Source organism: Suricata suricatta, chromosome 3 (genome assembly GCF_006229205.1).
Source record: "Suricata suricatta isolate VVHF042 chromosome 3, meerkat_22Aug2017_6uvM2_HiC, whole genome shotgun sequence".
In the NCBI taxonomy this organism is placed as follows: domain Eukaryota; kingdom Metazoa; phylum Chordata; class Mammalia; order Carnivora; family Herpestidae; genus Suricata; species Suricata suricatta.
In genome coordinates, this window is record NC_043702.1 from 64,571,173 (window position 1) to 64,592,046 (window position 20,874).

A 20,874-nucleotide genomic window follows, 5' to 3' on the forward strand; every position below is an offset into this window, starting at 1 on the left:
TCCCCTATGACCCAGCAATAGCACTGCTAGGGGTTTACCCAAAGGATACATAAGTGCTGATGCATAGGGGCACATGTACCCCAATGTTCATAGCGGCACTTTCTACAATAGCAAAATCATGGAAAGAGCCTAAATGTCCATCAACTGACGAATGGATCAAGAAGATGTGGTTTATATATACAATGGAGTACTATATGGCAATGAGGAAGAATGAAATATGGCCATTTGTAGGAAAGTGGATGGACCTCGAGGGTGTCATGCTAAGCGAAATAAGTCAGGCAGAGAAGGACAGATACCATATGTTTGCACTCATAGGTCTAACAGGAGAAACCTAACTGAGGACCATAGGGAGAGGAAGGGGGAAAGAGAGCTGGGGAGAGTGAAGGACACAAATCATGAGAGACTACTGAATACTGAAAACGAACCATGGACTGAAAGGGGGAGGGGGAGGGAGGGGAAGGGGTGATGGTCATGGTGGGGGCACTTGTTGGGAGAAGCACTGGGTGTTATATGGAAACCAATTTGACAATAAACTATTAAATAAAATTAAAAACATGGGGAGGATAACTTAATAGATAAATGTAGAAAAGTCACCAAAAATACTCCTTAAGTCACTTCTAGATTAAATCACTGATTAAACAAAATATGCACTATCATAAGACATGTTCTCAAAAAGAACAGTTTAAACGATGTTTTTCTGTAATAAAGATAAACATGTATTTACTTTGTTAACATTTAAAGCTTAATGAAGGGCACCTGGGTGGCTCAGTTGGTTAAGTGGCTGACTCTTGATTTCAGCTCAGGTCATGATCTCACAGTGTGTGAGGTCATGTCAGACTCTGTGCTGACAGTGCGGAGCCTGCTTGGGATTTCCTTCTCTCTCTCTTTTCATACACTAGTGAAATGACTGGTGGCTAGTGGTTCCTATATAGCTTTGGGGGACTATTCCCCCAAATAGTTGTTCATTCACCTACAACTACTGTTGTAGAGGGAGGAGTTTCACCTGAAAACCAAGACATGAGTAGAAGGTTGAACTTCCATCCCCACGTCCAATCTCTGGGGATGGGGAGATAGGCTGGACTTAATCACCAACAGCCAATGATTTAATCAATTATTCTTAAGTAATGAAACATCCATAAAAACTCTAAACAAAGTGCTTCCTTGTTGATTAACATATGCCTGGAGAGGGTGTGGAAGCTCTGTGCTACCCACCATCCTCAATACCTTGCCCTGTGCATCCCTTCCATTTGGCTATTCTTGAGTTTGATCTTTCAGAATAAACCATTATTAGTGAGTAAGCCTTTCCTGACATCTGTAAGCTATTCTAGAAAGTTCTAATCTGAGGAGGGAATTATGGGAATCCCTGATATATAGCTGTCAGTTAGCAATACGAGAAGTCTGGACGTATGATTGGCATCTGAAGTAGGGGCAGTCTTGTGGGGACTGAGCCCTTAATTTGTGGTTTCTGATGCTATCTCCAGTGTCAGGATTGAATTGAATTGTAGCATATCCAGCAGGCATCAGAGAATTGGTCAGTGGCGGGGGCGGGGAACTTCATCCATTTAGTGATAAGGAAGTTTTGATGTCAGAGACATAGGCCTTCTGTTATAAAGCTTGGTATCCAACTTTTTATATGTAATATTATGAGCACTTTCACTTGAGATTAAAAGTTTTCATGGTTGATATTAACTGCTGTATAATATTCGACTTTTTATATATTCCTTAATTGTCCTGTTGTTCTGTTTTTAGGATATTTCTCATTTTTATCATAATAACATCAATGAACATTCTTAATGTGAATATTTATGCCATATTTTATCATATTCTCATGATAAATTCTTAGGAATAGAATAAAAAAAATGAAAGAGCATAAACATATTGAAGGCACCTGCTTATTGCCCCAAACCTAACACCTACGTGAGCTATACTAATTCAAAATTTCATGTTTTTTAAAGGTCTATTTGCTACACATTAACTCTGTATATTACTATTTAAACAAACTAGCTATCAGAGAGTAGCTCTTTTATTCTTAAATGTTTATTTATTTTTGAGAGACAGAGAGAGGGAGAGAGAGCAGGAGAGGAGGAGAGAGAAATAGGGAGACAGAGGATCTTAAGCAGGCTCTATGCTGACAGTACAAATTCCAACTCACAAACCATGAGACCATGACCTGAGCCAAAGTTGGACACTTAGTTGACTGAGCCACCCAGGCGCCACAAAGAGTATTTCTTCTAGGACTTTAAAACATAGTATTTTGACTGTATATCCTTAGAAAGATGTAGTTTACAAAGATGTACTTTACAGACCAAAAATATTTTTAGCCCTTCACTTTTATATAATCCTATTGATAATACCTTTGGGGGTTATGTTATTCCAAGGTTATTATGTGGCTGTTGTGACTCAAGGCAAATGAGCAATGAATGATATTCATAAAAATAAGGATTTTGGACATAACATCAATAAATTTTTGTAAAATTCCTATAGTCCTAAAATTGAATTAAAAATATATGTTTTAATTTGAAACTATTTTATCTTAATAAATTTAAAACTTATTTCCTGGCTTTGTCCACTGCAAAGGCCTAGAAGTAATGACCAATACATAACATATTGTGAAATGTGAAACCATGGTCTCCATATACCATTCCCACTAAAAGAAATAAGGGCTCCTTGGAAAAATATCTCAATGTAGAAGTGGAACAGAAATGTGCAAGGTAAAAATGGAGCACCATTTGATAACAGAAAACAAAGAAGCAGAACCATCAAAAGAACTTAGAAGTCAACTTGAAGATGTTTTTTCCCCTTTGGTCAAAGATGGGACAAGATGAGCATCAATCAGGATAATTATAGGAGTGGTTTAAAATAAAAGAAAGGAAAAGGGCACCAGAATTAACAAAGATGAAGTCAAACTTTCACTTTTCACAGATGATATGATACTCTACATGGAAAACCCAACAGACTCCACCAGAAGCCTACTAAAACTTATCCATGAATTCAGCAAGGTCACAGGATACAAAATCAACATAGAGAAATTGGTTGCATTTTCATACACCAATAATGAAGCACAGAAAGAGAAAAGAAGAAACAGATCCCATTCACGGTTGCACAAAAACCACAAAATACCTAGAAATAAGCCTAACCAAAGATGTAAAATATCTGTACAATGAAAACAATAGAAAACTTATGAAGGAAACTGAAGAGGACACAAAGAAATGGAAAAACATTCCATGCTCATGGATCGGAAGAATAAACATTATTAAAATGTCCTTATTAACCAAAGCAATCTACACATTCAATGCAATCCCAATCAAAATTGCACTAGCATTCTTCTCAAAACTAGAACAAACTATCCTAAAATTCGTATGGAACCACAAAACACCCCGAATAGCCAATGCAATATTGAAGAAGAAAACCAAAATGGGAGGCATCACAATCCCAGACTTTAGCCTCTACTACAAAGCTGTCATCATCAAGACAGTATGGTACTGACACAAAAACAGACACATAGACCAAGGCAATAGAATAGAGAATCCAGAATTGGACTCACAAATGTATGGCCAATGAATCTTTGACAAAGCAGGAAAGAATATCCACTGGAAAAAAGACAGCCTCTTTAACAGGTGGTGCTGGAGAACTGGACAGCAACATGCAAAAGAATGAAACTAGACCACTTACATCATTCACAAAAATAAACTCAAAATGGAAGAAGGAGGACCTGAATGTGAGACAGGAAACCATCAAAATCTTATAGGAGAAAGCAGGAAACAACCTCCTTGACCTCAACCGCAGCAATTTCCTCCTCAACACATCCCCAAAGGCAAGAAAATAAAGAGCAAAAATGAACTATTGGGACCTCATCAAGATAAAATGCTCTGCACTACAAAGGAAACAATCAACAAAACTAAGAGGCAACTGACGGAATGGGAAAAGATAGTTGCAAATGACATGTTGGATAAAGGGTTAGTATCTAAAATTTATAGGGAACTCAACAAACTCCACACCCAAAAAACAAATAACCCAGTGAAGAAATGGGCAAAAGACATGATTAGACACTTCTCCAAAGAGGACAACCAGATGGCCAACAGACATATGAAATGATGCTCAGAGTCACTCATCATCAGGGAAATACAAGTCAAAACCACACTGAGATACCACCTCATGCCAGTCAAAGTGGCTAAAATGAACAAATTAGGAGATTATAAATGCTGGCGAGGATGTGGAGAAATGGCACCCTCCTACACTGTTGATGGGAATGTAAACTGTTGCAGCCATTCTGGAAAATGGTGTGGAAGTTCCTCAAAAAATTAACAATAGAACTCCCCTATGACCACTGCTGGGGATTTACCCATGGGATACAGAAGTGCTGATGCATAGGAGCACAGGTACTCCAATGTTCATAGCAGCACTTTCAACACTAGCCATATCATGGAAAAAGCCTAAACGTCCATCAACTGACGAATGGATCAAGATGTGGTATATATACACAATGGAGTACTACATGGCAATGAGAAAGGATGAAATCTGGTCATTCGTAGCAACGTAAATGGAACCTGAAGGTGTCATGCTAAGTGAAGTAAGTCAGGCAGAGAAGGACAGATACCATATGTTTTCACTCATAAATGTAACAGGAGAAACAACAGAGGACCATGCAGGAGAGGAAGGGAGAAAATAGTTGGAGAGAGGAAGGGAGGCAAACCAAGTCTTTTGAATACTGAGAACAAACTGAGGACTGATGGGGGAGGGGGTTAGGGGAAGGGGGCTGAGGCATGGAGGAGGGCACTTACTGGGATGAGCACTGGGTGTTATATGGAAACCAACTTTATAATAAACTATAAAAGAAAAAATTAAATTAAAAAATAATAAAATAAAAGAAAGAAAAGAACCATATGATCCTCTCAATAGATACATAAAAAACATTTGACAAAATTTGACCAAAACTCTCAACAAAGTAGGGATAAAGAGAATATACCTCAACATCATAAAAGCCGCATATGAAAGACACACAGCTAATATCCTCAGTGGGGAAAAACTGAGAGTTTTTTCTCTACAGTCAGGAGTAAGACAGGGATGTTCATTCTCACCATTGTTATTTAACATAGTACTAAAAGTCCACTGAAGGAAGGAAGGAAGGAAGGAAGGAAGGAAGGAAGGAAGGAAGGAAGGAAGGAAGGGAGGGAGGGAGGGAGGAAGGAAGGAAGGAAACAAGGAAAGGATGGAAGTAGAAATGAAGGGAGGAAGGAAGGGCATCCAACAGTAAGGAAGAAATCAAACTTTCACTATTCTCAGATGACTTTATACTCTTATGTAGAAAACCTGAAAGATTCCACCAAAATAGCACTAAAACTGATACACAAATTCAACAAAGTTATACATAGGATACAAAATCAATGTACAGAATTCTGTTGCATTTCTATGCAGCAATAATTAAGCCTCAGAAAGAGAAATCAATGAATTAATCACTTTCACAATTGCAACAAAAACCACAAGATTCCTAGGAATAAATCTAACTAAAGATGTGAGAAAACTATATTCTAAAAACTAGAACACATAAAAAAATTGAAGAGGACACAAGAAATGGAAAAACATTCCATGCTCATAGTCTGAAAGGACAAATATGGCTAAAATGTCTATTCTACCCAAAGCAATCTACACATTTAAATGCAGTCTCTATCAAAACAACAATAGCATTTTTCACACAGCTAGAACAAACAATTATAAAATTTGTATGGAATCACAAAATATCTCAAATAGCCAAAGCAGTATTGAAAAAGAAAAGCAAAACTGGGGTCATGACAATTCCAGATTTTAAGCTATCTTACAAAGCTGTAGTCATCAAGACAGTTTGGTCCTTGCAGAAAATCAGAAATATAGATTAATGAAACAGAACTGAAAACCCAGAAATGAAACAACTACGTCAATAACTAATCTTTGATGAAGCAGGAAAAAATACCCAAAGGAAAAAAGTTTCTTCATCAAATGGTATTGGGAAAACTGGACAGTAACATGCAGAAGAATGAAACTGGACCACTTTCTTATACCATACACAAAAACAAATTCAAAATGGATAAAAGACCTATATGGAGACAGAAAACCATCAAAATCCTGGAGGAGAAAACAGTCAGCATTCTCTTTGACATGGGCTGTAGCAAGTTCATAGGAGACACACTGCCTTAGGCAGGGGAAACAAAAGCAAAAATAAACTATTGGGACTACATAACAATAAAAATCTTTTTCACAGCAAAGGAAACAATCAACAAAACTAAAAGGCAAACTACAGAATGGGAGAAGATATTTGTAAATGACATATCTGATAAATGGTTAGCATCCAAAATCTATACAGAACTTATCAAATACAACACCCCAACCCCCCCCAAATAATACAGTTAAAAAATGGGCAGAAGACATGAATAGGCATTTTTTTTCCAAAGAAGACATCCAGATGGCTAACAGACACATGAAAAGATGCTCAACATCAGTCATCATCAGGGAAATACAAATCAAAAATACAATGTGATATCACCTTACACCTGTCTGAATGGCTAAAATTAGCAACACAGAAAACAATAAATATTGGCAAGGATGCAGAAAAAGGAGAACTCTCTTGCACTGTTGATGGAAGCTCATGCGGCCACTATGGAAAAACAGTATGGAGGTTCCTCAAAAAGTTAAAAATAGAACTACCCAAGATTCAGCAATTGTATCACTAAGTATTTACCCAAAAGATACAAAAATACTGATTTGAAGGGACACACACATCCTAATGTTTATAGCAGCATTATTGACAATAACTGAATTAAGGAAAGAGCCCAAGCATCCACTAACTGATGAATAGATAAAGAGGATGTGGTATGTATATGTGAGTGTATATGATATATATATATATATATATATGCATGTATACATATATATATATAATGGAATATTACTTAGCCATAAAAAAGAATGAAATCCCGCTATTTGCAATGACATGGATGGAGCTAGAGTGTATTACACTAAGCAAAGTCAGTCAGTCAAAGACAAATACCACATGATTTCACTCATGTGAAATCTAAAAAACAAAACAGATGATAGGGGAAGGGAAAGAAAGAAAAAGAGGGAAGGCAAACCATAACAGTCTCTTAACTACAGAGAACAAACTAAGGGCTACTGGAGGGGGCTAGGCAGGGCAATGGTTTAAATGGGTCATGGGGATTAAGAAGGGCACTTTTGATGAGGACTAGGTGTTATATGTAAGTGATGAATCACTAAACTCTACTCCCAAAACCAATATTACACTATATGTTAAATAACTAGAATTTAAATAAAAACTTGAAACAAACAAAAATATTAAAAAATAAATAAGTAAATAAATAATACAGAAAAAACAAACAAAAGCTCATTTATCATTTTTGGAAAACAGGAAAGAATGAATGTATTATTTGAAAACTAATAAGCAGGAGGAAATCAAGCATTTCTGTGCCTTTCCTTTACAACCTATATTACTGGGTAACCAAAGAATTGGTGGGAGAAAGTTTCTCTTTATTTTGATAAATATTATTCCAAATAATAAATGAAAGAGGAATTAAAGAGGAATTAAAATATCACCATTTTATGACTTCTAATGAATGAATAAATGTAAGCAGTGATCATCAATAGTTTTACATTACAAAAAGAGATAATCCTGATATTGTTGATCATCAATGGAAAACCACAATCTCACCTACCTAGCAGTCAAAAAAAAAATTTAAGTGAACATAAATTATCAAGCCTCCTTCTAATTTTTAGAAAAGAAAAAGAGAAAACTATTAAATGATATCATTGGAATGCAATTGGCAAGATTCAGACTATGGAAAATTCTACAGAGCAAAGGACCCAGTTTCTTCAACTACCTGTAGAAGTAAAAACCACAGGGAGAGAAGGAGGGAACGAAAGGGAGGAGGAGGGAAGAGAGAGAAGAAAATTGACTAACAGGAACTGAAAATACTTTCGTTTGTAATGTACTTCTTTTTTTATATATACACACTGAACTATTTATGGTTGAAATAATATCTGAGATTTGTTTTCAAAATAATCTGTCAGGTAAAAATGGAAGTAGATGAAGGTATAAATGAAACAAGATTGTCCAAATGTGATAACTTTTGTATAAATGGGTGACAGTGACATGGGCATTTATTATCCTAATCTCTCCTTTTGTATGTGTTTGACATTTTCCACAATATGCCCACAATGGGACACCTGCATGGCTCAATCAGTTCAACAACTGACTTTGACTCAAGTCATGATCTCGAGTTTGTGAGTTCAAGCCCCACATCAGGCTCTGTGCTGACAGCTCAGAGCCTAGAGCCTGCTTTGGATTCCGTCTCCCTCTCTCTGCCTCTCCCTGGCTCACATGCTGTCTCTCTCTGTCTCTCAAAATATGAAATGTTAAAAAATATTTTTTTAATCTTAAAAAGAAAAAAAACACTCAGCGTATTCCCCATGAGGGGAGAAAAGGGAATAAATCTAATCACAAATACCCTCCCAGGCCCACAGAGAAGAAATTGTATAGCTTGAACATTTTTGAACTATTTTTTTGAGCATTAAAAAGAATGTGTAAGCTTGTAATCTTCTGGTCCTTGTGGGAGAAATGTTATCCTTGAGACAACATGTGTATCCAACTTAAGGATAGTATAAGACAATGGAGATAGCTCTTAGGAATTCAAATGGTACTTATTAACGATACTTATTTTCTTGGGTGCAGAAATGAAGTAGAAGTGAAAATACCATGATCAAATATTCTCCTTTCTTAGCTCTCTACTATTTCTTTTTTAATGTTAAAAAACAGTTCTCTACAATACAGACTAAATAAGCTTATCCTCTATGTTGAAGACTTGCAATTATTATCTGTTGTGAATTTTTTTTAGTAAAAAGTCTGCCAATATTCAAATCCACTAAAAGACATGGTGCTTCCAAATAGGGTGCTCAAAATAAGGCATGAATAGAAGTCTCTCCTCAATGGGTTCCCTCCAACACTTGCTTTGCATACGTTTTTGGGTATTCACAAAACTGGACAGCTGGCCTCAAGATCCCACAGGGAAGATCATGGTCTTTTTCTTTTCCCACTTTTCTTCCCAGCTATACCCAGCCTTATGCTGTCCCCAGAAACACAACATCTTCAGGGTGCATTAACATACACAGAACCATAGACTGAAACATTTTAAAAGGATCTGAATCTCTGTTATAGTGTGAGAAAATTTCAGAATACAAATTATATAGTTCTGAGATAATTTGCAAGTACACAATCACACATTCCTCTGTTAACTTGGCCCAGGTTTAAAGTCTTGAACAGTCTGTTCTTGGATGGCTTCACTTGTATTCCCCTCTAAGGCAGCTGGCCCCGCCTTTGGCCTTGACTCAGGGTCATTCTCTTTTTTTTTTTTTCTGAGGCAAAGCATCACCTCAGGCCTCCCATGGGTTTTATTTCTACAGATTTCCTAAGCCTCCAGAAAGCCAGGCTCCTTTCCAGCCTGGAGCCCAAGTCAAGTTCTCTGCACTCACATGGAAAATGTTCTGGCAGCTCCAGATATGAGCTGAGAATTTTCTGACCAACATTCCTCTGGAGTCTGGGCAGTGGCAGTTTACCTGATCTAAACATCCTCCCTTAATGAATATGCCCACATACCTTATAATTATTTTATGTCTTTCCTCTCCTTCCTATGCTTCAGATTTTCAAAGACCTATCATTCTCTTTTTTTCTACTCCTTATCACATACCCCTAAGGGCTTCCTACCACCACTCTCCACTCTAACTTCCAATCACAGTTTCCATGAAAATGCCCGAGCTCTAAGTGCATCCTTGGGCTTGTAAATTCTGCCTCACAGTTGAACCCTTATCCAGACACTTTGGCCCAGCAAAACATGAAGAATCATATTTCCCAACTTAAATGAAGATTTGTGTTGGTCATGGGTAGCTAACGTGCCTGGGGACTACCCTTGGAGCCTCCCTTAAGAGGACTGACTTTTAACTGTCAACCATAAATGCTTGAGAGGCACTCTATTCCTGGGAAAAACCCATAGCCAAGTACTGACTTGTGTGGGAGTTTGACAGCACAGACTGCCTCAAGGTGGGACATGTCTGAGATGTAATTCATGTTCCTGAGTCTGCAGTGGAATCAGTCTGAGGCTGAGAAATCATTTGAAATTTCTCTCTTGCTCATTTCTTTCACCTTTTCAACTCTGCTTCCTCCACTCCTTTACCTGCTTCTCCTGAAAGCACTTCCTTAATAAATCCTGAATATGTTTATATAGGAATCTTTATGTCAGGTTCAGCTTCGGAAAATTCAACCCAAGAACCCATGCCATAAAAGCATTTAATTACAGTCAATCCCCTGAATTAGGCAAAACTGAACATTCCAGATTTACCAAAATTTGTACCTCAGTAGTGGCGAAAAAACTTTAGAAATAAAATTATTCCCCACTAAATTTTTACAGTCTATATTTTCTTAGGTGATAGATTCTTTTGACTTGTGTCTAATTTTCGTAGCATTAAGAATAAAAAATTAGGAGCGCCTGGGTGGCTCGTCGGCTAAGCCTCCGACTTCGGCTGAGGTCAGATCTCACATTCGTGGGTTTGAGCCCCGCGTCAGGCTCTGTGCTGACAGCTAGCTCAGAGCCTGGAGCCTGCTTCTGGTTCTGTGTCTCATTCTCTCTCTGCCCCTCCCCCTCTCATGCTCTGTCTCTCTTTGTATCAAAAATAAATAAAAACATTTAAAAAAATTTAGAAAAAAAAAAAGAATAAAAAATTATAAGTGTGTATATGTTTAGTATAAAATGCAAGGACAAAGGAAGGATTTAATTTGTATAAAAAGTAACCTGAATACAATCTTTTCACCCGTATCTTTGCTCCCAAATACTATGAATTATTTTCCCTTATACCACGTTTCAGAAGTATGATCAATTCCAAAAGCCATTGCAAACAATTGGCTTTAGGTTTTCCAACTTTATGATGAAACATGTAAATATAAATGTATATAAAATTTTATATTTTGAGTTTTTCACTTAATATTATATCCTTAAAGATTTTTCATGTTACAAACATATTTTTAAATACATCAAAATCATATTAATGACACTTTTTATGGTGAATAAATTCACCTTAATTTTATTTTTCCAATTTTTGCCAATTATGAATATAATACATCATAAACATCTTTTAAACTATATAAAAACTTTGTAAGGAAATAAACCAAAATTATATTTATATAGAAGTATCCTTTTTTCTTCTTGTCTATATTTTTGAGGTTATTGTCAAAAGAATATTCTATTTTAACAATGATACATTTTAAATACAATGTAACCAATATAATCAGAGAAAATGGAAAGTTTTCTTAAAATATGTGAGCTCACATAATTTTTATTGATTTTCCAGTACATCCCCTCTAGCCCATAAGGAAAATTTCACAGTTTGGTTGTTTATATTAAAAATCACAAGCCATGCTTCCTCCACCTGGTAGATGCTCTGATACAGGAACACAACTCATATTTGCTAAATTAATGACGTTTTATGGCTGAAAATAGTTTTGTTTCACTTTGCGTTCATTAACTGATGAGGCAAGATATTTCACAATGAGTAATACCAGCTGACGCAGGCATTTTGGTGCTTATGTGATTCCATATAGAAAATCAAAATTCATATTCACATGCAAAAATCTCTAATTAAAAAAGGAACATCTACTCACATGAACATACTGAACATTAAACAAAAACACAATACAAGAATTTCATATTTGTCTCCCATAAATGCAAACATTAACATGGTAATAATTTGTGTTTGAGATTTACATTTATTGTTATAATCTCACTATCATTTCAAATGTTTCATCGCTGCTTTTAATGTCATAGTCCTAAGGAAAGTCTATAGTTTAGAAAGTGCTTCATTGACTGTTGAGCACATTTGACTTCAATTCCAGGATCCACATACTTCAAATGTGAACTTGCCTTAATCCACTGGAAAGAATGTAGACACTTTTGGAGCTAATTTAAGAAACTAAGTACTTTTACTGGAAAAAAGTTGTGTTCTCATATCAACACCAAATAAAAGATGACTGTGTTGATGTAAGAATTGCAGTCATTTGGAGGAGAGGTTCCACAATTACTCTTCCTTTAAAGTTTTTCAAATAGATTAAATATATGATATCTTTATATCAATATTCAAAAAGCACTAAAACATCTGTAATAGCATTATATCACCAAAGTACAGCTCCCGTTCAATTTTCACTCAGTAATCACTACCATAGTTGGGCTTTGTTTTTTGTTTTCTGTTTTTGTTTTTGTCTAGCCGTTCTGTCTTCCAAGAGTAAAACCAAAGCAAGAATAGGTTTAATTCTTAGCAACAAAAAATCAAGCATCACAGCAAAAGCGGTTCTAAGAAAGATGTTTATAGCAATACAGTCCTATTTCAAGAAGCAAGAAAATCTCAAATAACCTAACATTGCACCTAATAAAGCTGGAAAAAGAAGAATAAACAAAAACTGAAACGAACAGAAGGAAGGAAACAATAAAGATTAAAACAGAAATAAATAATATAATATAGAAACTTAAAAAGCCAATAGAAAAAAATCAATGAAACTAAGAGCTGGTTTGCTGAAAAAAACTCAATAAAATTGATAAACTTCTAGCCAGACTTATCAAGAAAAAAAAGGGGAGAAAAGACTCAAATAAATAAAATCACAAATAAGAAAGGAGAAATAACAATGAACACCACAGAAATACAAACATTCATAAGAGAATATTATGAAAAACTATATGCTAACAAATTGGACAACCTAGAAAAAAATGGATAAATTCCTAGAAACATAACCTACCAAAACTGTAACAGGAAGAAAAAAAAAATTTTTGAAAAGATCAATAACTAGGGAAAAAAATGAAGTAACAAAAACAAAAACAAAAATAAAAACTCCCAACAAACAAAGTCCAGGGACACATAGCTTCATAGGCAAATTCTATCAAACATTTCAAGAAGAGTTAGTACCTATTCATCTTAAACTATTCCAGATTATAGGGGGGAAAGGGAAAGCTTCCAAATTAATTCTATGAGGCGACATTACCCTGATACCAAAACCAGATAAAGATACCACTAAGAAAGAGAATTACAGGCCAAAACTCCTGATGAACATAGATGCAAAAAAATCTCAACAAAATGCTAGCAAATCAAATTCAATAATACATTTAAAAAATCATTCACCATAACCAAGTGGGATTTATTCCTGGATTGCAAATGTGGCTCAATGTTTGCAAATCAATCATTGCGATACATCACATTAATAAGGATAAGAACCATGTGACCCTTTCAGTAGATGAAGAAAAAAAGCATTTGACACAGTGCAACATCCATTCATGATAAAATCCCTCAGCAAAATAGGTTTACAGGGAACAGGCTATAAAGGCCTTTCCTTTAAAGGGAATAAAAGCCATCTATGAAAACTGCAGCTAACATCATCTTTAACAGGGAAAATGGAGCGTTTTCCCCTAAGGTCAGGAACAAGACAAGGATGTTCACTCCCACCACTTTTATTCAATGTAGTACTGGAAGTCTGAGCCATAGTAGTCAGAAAACAAAAATAAATAAAAGGAATCCAAAATGGCAAGGAAGAAGCAAATTTGTCACTATTTGCAGATGACATGATACTATATATAGAAAATCCTAAAGAGTGAATGAATTCAGTAAAGTCACAAGATACAAAATTACTATACAGTAACCTGCTGTACTTTTATACACCAATAATGAAGCAATAGAAAGAGAAATTAAGAAAACAATCCCATTTACAATTGCACCCAAAATAAAAAGGTACCTAAGAATAAACCTAATGAAAGAACTAAAAGACCTGTACTCTGAAAACTATAACACACAAATGAAAGAAATTCAAGATGACACCAAAAAAAAAAATGGAGAGACATTCCATGCTCATGGATTGGAAGAACAAATATTGTTATAGTATCTATGCTACCTGAAGCAATTTACACATTTAATGCTATCTCTATCAAAATACCAACAGAATTTTTCACAAAACTTAAGACAAACAATCCTAAAATAAATATGAAACAACAAAGACTCTGAATAGCCAAAGCAATTTTAAAAAAGAAAAGCAAAACTGGGTGTATCACAATTCTGGACTTCAGGCTATATTACAAAACTGTAGTAATCAAAACAATATGGTTCTGGCACAAAAATAGACACATAGATCAATGGAACAGAATAGAAAGTCCAGAAATAAACCCACAATTATACATACGGTCAGTTAATCTTCAACAAAGCAGGAAAGAATATCCAAGGGGAAAAAGACAGTCTGTTCTGTTAAGCATAACATGTTGGGAAAACTGGACAGCAACATTCAGATGAAAATGGACCACTTTCTTATACCACATGCAAAAAATAAATTCAAAATGGATTAAAGACCTAATGTGAGACTTGAAACAATCAAAATCCTAGAGGAAAACTTCTTTGACATTGGCCACAGGGACCTCTTTTTTTTTTTCTTAATAGTTTATTTTGACAGAGAGATCACCTGCAAGAGTGGGGAAGGGGCAAAGAGAGAGGGAGAAAGAGAGAATCCCAAGCAGGCTCCACACTGTCAGTGCAGAGCCCAACATGTGGCTCAAACTCACTGAGCCAAGATCAAGATCAAAAGTCAGACACTTAACCAACTGAGCTACTCTGACACTCCTCCAAACCAACTTCTTTATATATACACTTCTTGAGGAAAGGAAAAAAAGAGCAAAAATAAACTATTGAGACTACATTAAAATAAAAAGCTTCTACGTGTGAAGGAAACCATCAACAAAACTAAAAGGCAACATATGAAATGGAAGAAGATATTTGCAAATAATGTATCTGATAAAGAGTTAGTATCCAAAATATATAAAAAACTTATAAAACTCAACATCCAAAAAATAAATAATCCAATTAAAAATGGACAGAAGACATGAATAGACATTTCTCCAAAGAAGACATCCAGATGGCCAACAAACACATGAAGAGATGCTCATCATCACCAATCATTAGGGAGATGCAAATCAAAACTACAATGTGATATTACCTCACACCTGTCAAAATGGCTAAAACAACAACACAAGAAACAACAAGTGTTAGTGAGAATGTGGTGAAAGGGGAACTCTCCTGCACTATTAGTGGGCGTTTAAACTGATGTAGCCACTGCGGACAACACTATGGAGTTTCCTAAATAAGTCAAAAATAGAATTACCTTATGATCCAACAATTGGACTTACTGGGTACTCACCCAAAGAATACAAGAACACCAATTCAAAGGATACATGCACTCTGATGTTTATAGAATTATTTACAATAACTAAGATGTAGAAGCAACCCAAATGTCCATTGACTCAAGAAGTACAGAAGATACATATATATATATATATACACACACACACACAGTATATATACAGTATACACACACACACACACACACACACAATGAAATACTATGTATCCATGCCAAAGAATGAAATCTTGTCATTTGTGATGACATAGATACAGCTAGAGGGTATAATACTAAGCAAAATAAGTCAGTCAAAGTAAGACAAATACCATGATTTCACTCATATGTGAAATTTAAGAAAGAAAACAAACAAACAAGGCAAAGAAGAAGAAGAGTGAGAGAGAGAGAAAAAAACAAGAAACAGACTTCTAATTATAGAGAACAAGCTGATGGCTACCAGAGGGGAGGTGCATGGTGGGGTGGGTTAAACACGTGATGGGAAGTAAGGGGTGCACTTGTCATGAGAAGTACAAGGTGATATGTGGAAGTGTTGAATTACTATATTGTATACCTGAAACTAATGTAACACTGTATGTTAACTGGAATATTTAAAAAACAACTTCACAAAATAGGCATCAGATAAAGATTCACAGAACAAACAACAGTAAAAAAAAGAATGACTTAATATGAGACAGGCTACCCGAGCAAGAAGGTCGGGATAGTGTGTCTCAGGGCATCTGAATAATAGGATAACTCAGTATGTAGTGGGCACATCTGGTTTCAGGCTGAACTGTGTCATTTCTTGAAGACCCTTCCAATAACATGAGCTTGTGATTATTCATGGAGGAAACTCTTCTGTATCATTTACAAAATTTGACCTCTACAACTTCAGCTTTATGGAAAGAGTGAGACAATCTTATTTTCCAGGCAACGATTTAAGAGGGAAAACTATTTACAAGGTACTAGATTGTGATTTTTTGCAATGCAAGGTACAATAAAACAAATGAGTTTCTCTTCACTCAAGAGGTGGTTTTCATTGATTCAGATTTAAAAATATGTAGTTAAATACACATGAACATTAATGAGGTATTTAAAGGAAGAGTTAACATTTTAATAGCACATTTGATTAATGATGTCTTGCATGAAGTCAAAGCAAGAAAAGTCAGTGTGAATGACCTCTGAATTGAAAAAACTGGAGGCTGAAATGTCTTCAGTAATTATTTTGGCTGCATAAAGTATGAAGCAACAAAAGAGGTTTCAAAGTTATTTTATAGAACCCATGGCACCTAATATATCATAAATAGTAAGGTCTTGGAAAGAATTGTGGCCACTTATATAGATTAAAATATGACAACTGGTAATAACATTATTCTGGTTGTAGTCATCATGCACAACCCATCTTTGCCAACCTCATGAAGCAATGAAAATCAAAAACAAAAACTTTTAACTGAGTTTTTCTAGTAATTCTGAACAGCTGCAACTAGTCTACAAGAGCAAAATTTTTGCCAAAGATATTTTGTCAGTCCTTTATTTATCATCCAGTTCGATGATATTCTTTATATTTAAACACTAAGTAGGGGCGACTGGGTGGCTCAGGTCATGATGTTGCAGTTCTTGGGTTCGAGCCCTGTGTTGAGCTCTGTGCTGACAGCTCAGAGTCTGGAGCCTGCTTCAGATTCTGTGTCTCCCTCTCTCTCTCTGCCCCTCTCCCACTCATGCTCTGTCTCTCTCTATCTCTCAAAAGTGAAAAATGTTAATTTTTTTAATTTAAATACTATGTCATTTTCTTTCTTATTTCTCAGAAATATGAATGCAACTAGACAGGCTAAAGATGGTGTCAAGCTTTTCATACTGTCTCCTATTTACTAATCACACAATATGAAACACTTAAGATACTTTGTTAGTCAAGAGCAGCACTGAGGCTGAAATCCTGGCATGGCTCTTTGCCGCAAGGGATGGAAGGTAGAGCCACAGAGACTAAGCATTTCTCCCAGCATGTGAAGACCTGTTGTAGTAATCTTTCAGCATTTGCTGTTTGTTCAAACATAAGCAAGTATGTTGCAAATTTTAGCTCACCTATCCCTTAGTTTCCTTTGTCCTACATCCCTCTCTGCTGCTTAGAGATTCACCAGAGCTGCCTCTTCCAACTCTAGTCTGAGGAGTGCCCTTTGTTGCCTGGCTGCTCACCAAATTTACCCAGGAAAGGCCAAAACAAACAGCACCATTGAGAGACAGTACAAAATGGTTGTCACTTTGCCAGAAGCTCCAGCTGACTCACGAGCCATCAGGGGGTCTCCAGGGATGAGCAGGGATGAGCTGAGTCTAATACTTTCTCCAGACTTTCTGGAACTCTGCTGCCCAAGGATCAATGCTCTTCTCATAGGTAGAAGGTAAGGATAATTTCAGGGTAATTTTTCTGATTATAAGAAAGGTAAAGACAATGTCCTTTCAAGTGCAGATGGGCAAGTAAATGACTGCCCATTCACCTGGGAAACCAACAGTACCTCAAACATACTGGGTTATATATAAAACTCCTGGTACAGTATTTTTAAGTAATGTTGGACTTAACTAACAATGGACAACCACTGGAAGGCTTTGAGAAGAAGAGCTGTGTTTTCTAAAGGTAATTCTGGCTGCCCTGCCGAATGTCGGCTGAAGAGGGTAAGAACGGCAGGGATGAGACGAGTCCAGTAGAAGTAAGAGCAGACGGTGGCTTGCTTTAAGGTGCTGGCATGTGTGCAATGTCTACAAGGAAAGTGTCCCACTTTAGAAGAGTTTATCTGAGGACCTTTTCTGTGGCAATAATCACATAACATATGTGATTACAAAGGACACTTCTAATACCCTAACATACAGCGGTGTCATCTATATATAATAATGTGCCGATTAGCTAACCTCTGTCCTTCAATTTCCTCTTCCATAAAATGGGTTAATCATAATACTTACCTCATGAGGTTGTTTTGAGAATTAAAACATTAGTACATGTAATTCTCTTAGAACAGAGTTTTGCACATAGAAAGTATAAATAAATGCATCTATTATTAACTCTGTCTCTATATTACAGAGTGACAAAAGGGAGGACGTAAATAAAAGTTTTTCAGAATGTGCATAAAATCATCACATTTTATATTATAATGTAAGAAAAAAGGATAAAAAGACAACCTTGTTTACCCCATCAATAAATATTATCAACCAGTCTATGTATTGACTCTGACTTTGCACATTGTTAATATTGAACAAAATTCGGTTTAGTTCGAGACTGATTCTTGTCCTCAGATTCAAAACACAGAAGTCTTTGAAAGACACAAGCAATATTTCGTTATCCTAACAATTTTCCTACAGGAAGAAAGGGTATCTTTCCTTTTCTTGTGTCTTAAGGAAACTCTGACAGTGCCCCTGCCTCCTCCACGGCTCCAGTTCTTGGTAGCACGCCGCAGGCCTTGCCCCCAGAAATCACTGCCCCTCATCATGGTACTAGCTCCATCCTGAGTCAGCTTCTGGTTTGGGGCAACCACATATCCCTTTGTCATCCTTTCCAACTGAGAGCGATTAGAACTTCTCTGGGCTGCCTTAACAAACCCTTGTTTGGCCTTTGTTTTTCATCACCTGGGTGATCAATTCCCCGTAGTTGAAAGATTGAATGTGGCTTCTGTTTTCCTGGCTAGTTGCTGAATGATAGAATATTCATGGAGCTGAGAGAGTAGAACACATTGGCCCACTATTCACAGAATTAACATAAAGAGGCAGGAAATTTGGGGAAGATACCTTACCTACCATGAACTTTCAAAATATGTTTAAATAATGTTTAAACTTTTGTTATAAAGATAGGCTGCTGGGGCACCTGGCTGGCTCAGTCCATAGAGCTTATGACAATCTCAGGGTTGTGAGTTTGAGCCCCATATTGGGTATAGAGATTACTTAAAAAATAAAATCTTAAAAAAAATAAAGATATGGCTGCCTATTTTAGAAAAACAAAAACAAAAGAAGTGTCAAAAATAAAAACATTAATAACTATTAATATGTCTTTCCTATATTTACTGTGTGTAGTAGTATTTGGGATGTGTGACAGGGGAAACAGTATTTGCATTTATCCAACTAAATTTGATCTTATTAGATCTGAGCTATTTAAGATAGCACAGATACTAGTTACATTGATTTTATGACAGCAGAGCTTGAAAGAGGTGGGAAGGAGAGAAATGAGGATCTATGAATCAAGACTCATTTAACCTCCATCTTCCATTAAATGAAAAACTAGCAGAGGCACCAGCAGGCTTTGTTATCCAGGGGCTTTCTGCTAGAGCTGAATAAGAAAGCACAGAGGAAGAGAGGATAGTTCCTTTCAAGAACAAAATAGATATGTTCCTTTGAAATATACTGAGGCAACCAACTTCATATTCTATCTTAATTCCTAAATACTTTCTCTTCAAAGACATATCTCTTGAGCTTTCTCTTTTTATCCATAAACATGCATATCAGAATACCAGGATGTTGTTCACATGACTTCAATTTAATCTTACAAATCAATTATACTCTTCATGGTAATTGATCTATTCCAAAGACCTCAAAAAATGTGAATTAAATGTTCAAGAATCACTCAAGTTGAAAGAACTTGTGTCTAAAAATATAAAATATTCTAGAATTTGAAAGAATGTAAGGAGTTTATCACATCAATCATTTACCCAACCAAGAAAGTCTATATGCCAACCAACATTCATTAGAAAATCATCTATAAAAATCATCATTAAAATGCATTCCTTAATTTCTCTTCAGTACTTGCTATCTTGTTAGTGGCTATTCTGTTACCTTAGGATTCCAGGCAGAGATCAAATTGCAAATGGTGTCTTTCCCCCAAAGGGAAGAACTACCTTAAGTTCCACAGAGGCTGCAACCATCCTGTCTTCCGTGCTGGAGGTCAGAGAAGAGTGAAGCAAACTCACTCTCTTGTTGGTAAGGCAGAGTTCAGTTGGCAGCTCTCTCCTAATGACTGAATGCCAAGGCCAGATAGCTCTGCAACTTCTTGTTGCATTAGCTTCCGTCCCATGGAGCACAGTTTGGAGTGTTCAATTTTTTTAAAGATTTAAAATAATAGTGTTTTACAACTTTCTACTATAGTTTAAAATCAGAATATATCAAAGGCTATCTCAGTTTGAGTTGATAATAAAGTATCAAAAAGCATTACAGTATAATTAATGATATTTTCTACTGGAAAGATCTTCTATCTCTTGCTGCTTCTTCCTTTCTCTTTCTCCCTTCTCCTTTCTTCCTTCCACTTCACTTCTCATCCTTTCTTCTCTCCTCTTCCTTCTTCATATTTCTTTATTTAGTATAAACCTGGTCCCTAGCACTCCCTCAATTTCCAACCCCAGTCCTGATACCTACTTATATCCTTCTCCACAAAACATCTTAAAATTTTATGTATACTCACTTCCTACCTCTTCAAACCATTTGAAATTGAGACTTCACCACCACATTTTAAAATTTAAATTGTTGACGTGTCTCAGTCATTTAAGTGTTTTAGCTCAAGTCATGATCTCACAGTTCATGAGTTCAACCCCTGTGTCAGGCAGCGTGCTGATAGTGTGGAGCCTGCTTGAGATTCTCTCCCTCTTTTTCTGCCCCTGCTCCACTTGTACTCTCTCTCTCTC

At 36.1% G+C, this 20,874-nt stretch overlaps 1 long non-coding RNA gene across 1 annotated transcript in view; it reads right to left on the reverse strand.

Moving 5' to 3' along the window:
* LOC115286488 overlaps positions 1 to 20,133 on the reverse strand; it is an 85,965-nt gene extending 65,832 nt beyond the window's left edge. Inside the window, exon 1 of the long non-coding RNA XR_003906085.1 lies at positions 20,033 to 20,133. This is a non-coding gene — a long non-coding RNA (uncharacterized LOC115286488). The remainder of the gene's footprint in view (positions 1 to 20,032) is intronic.
* Between the last annotated feature and the right edge of the window lie 741 nt (positions 20,134 to 20,874).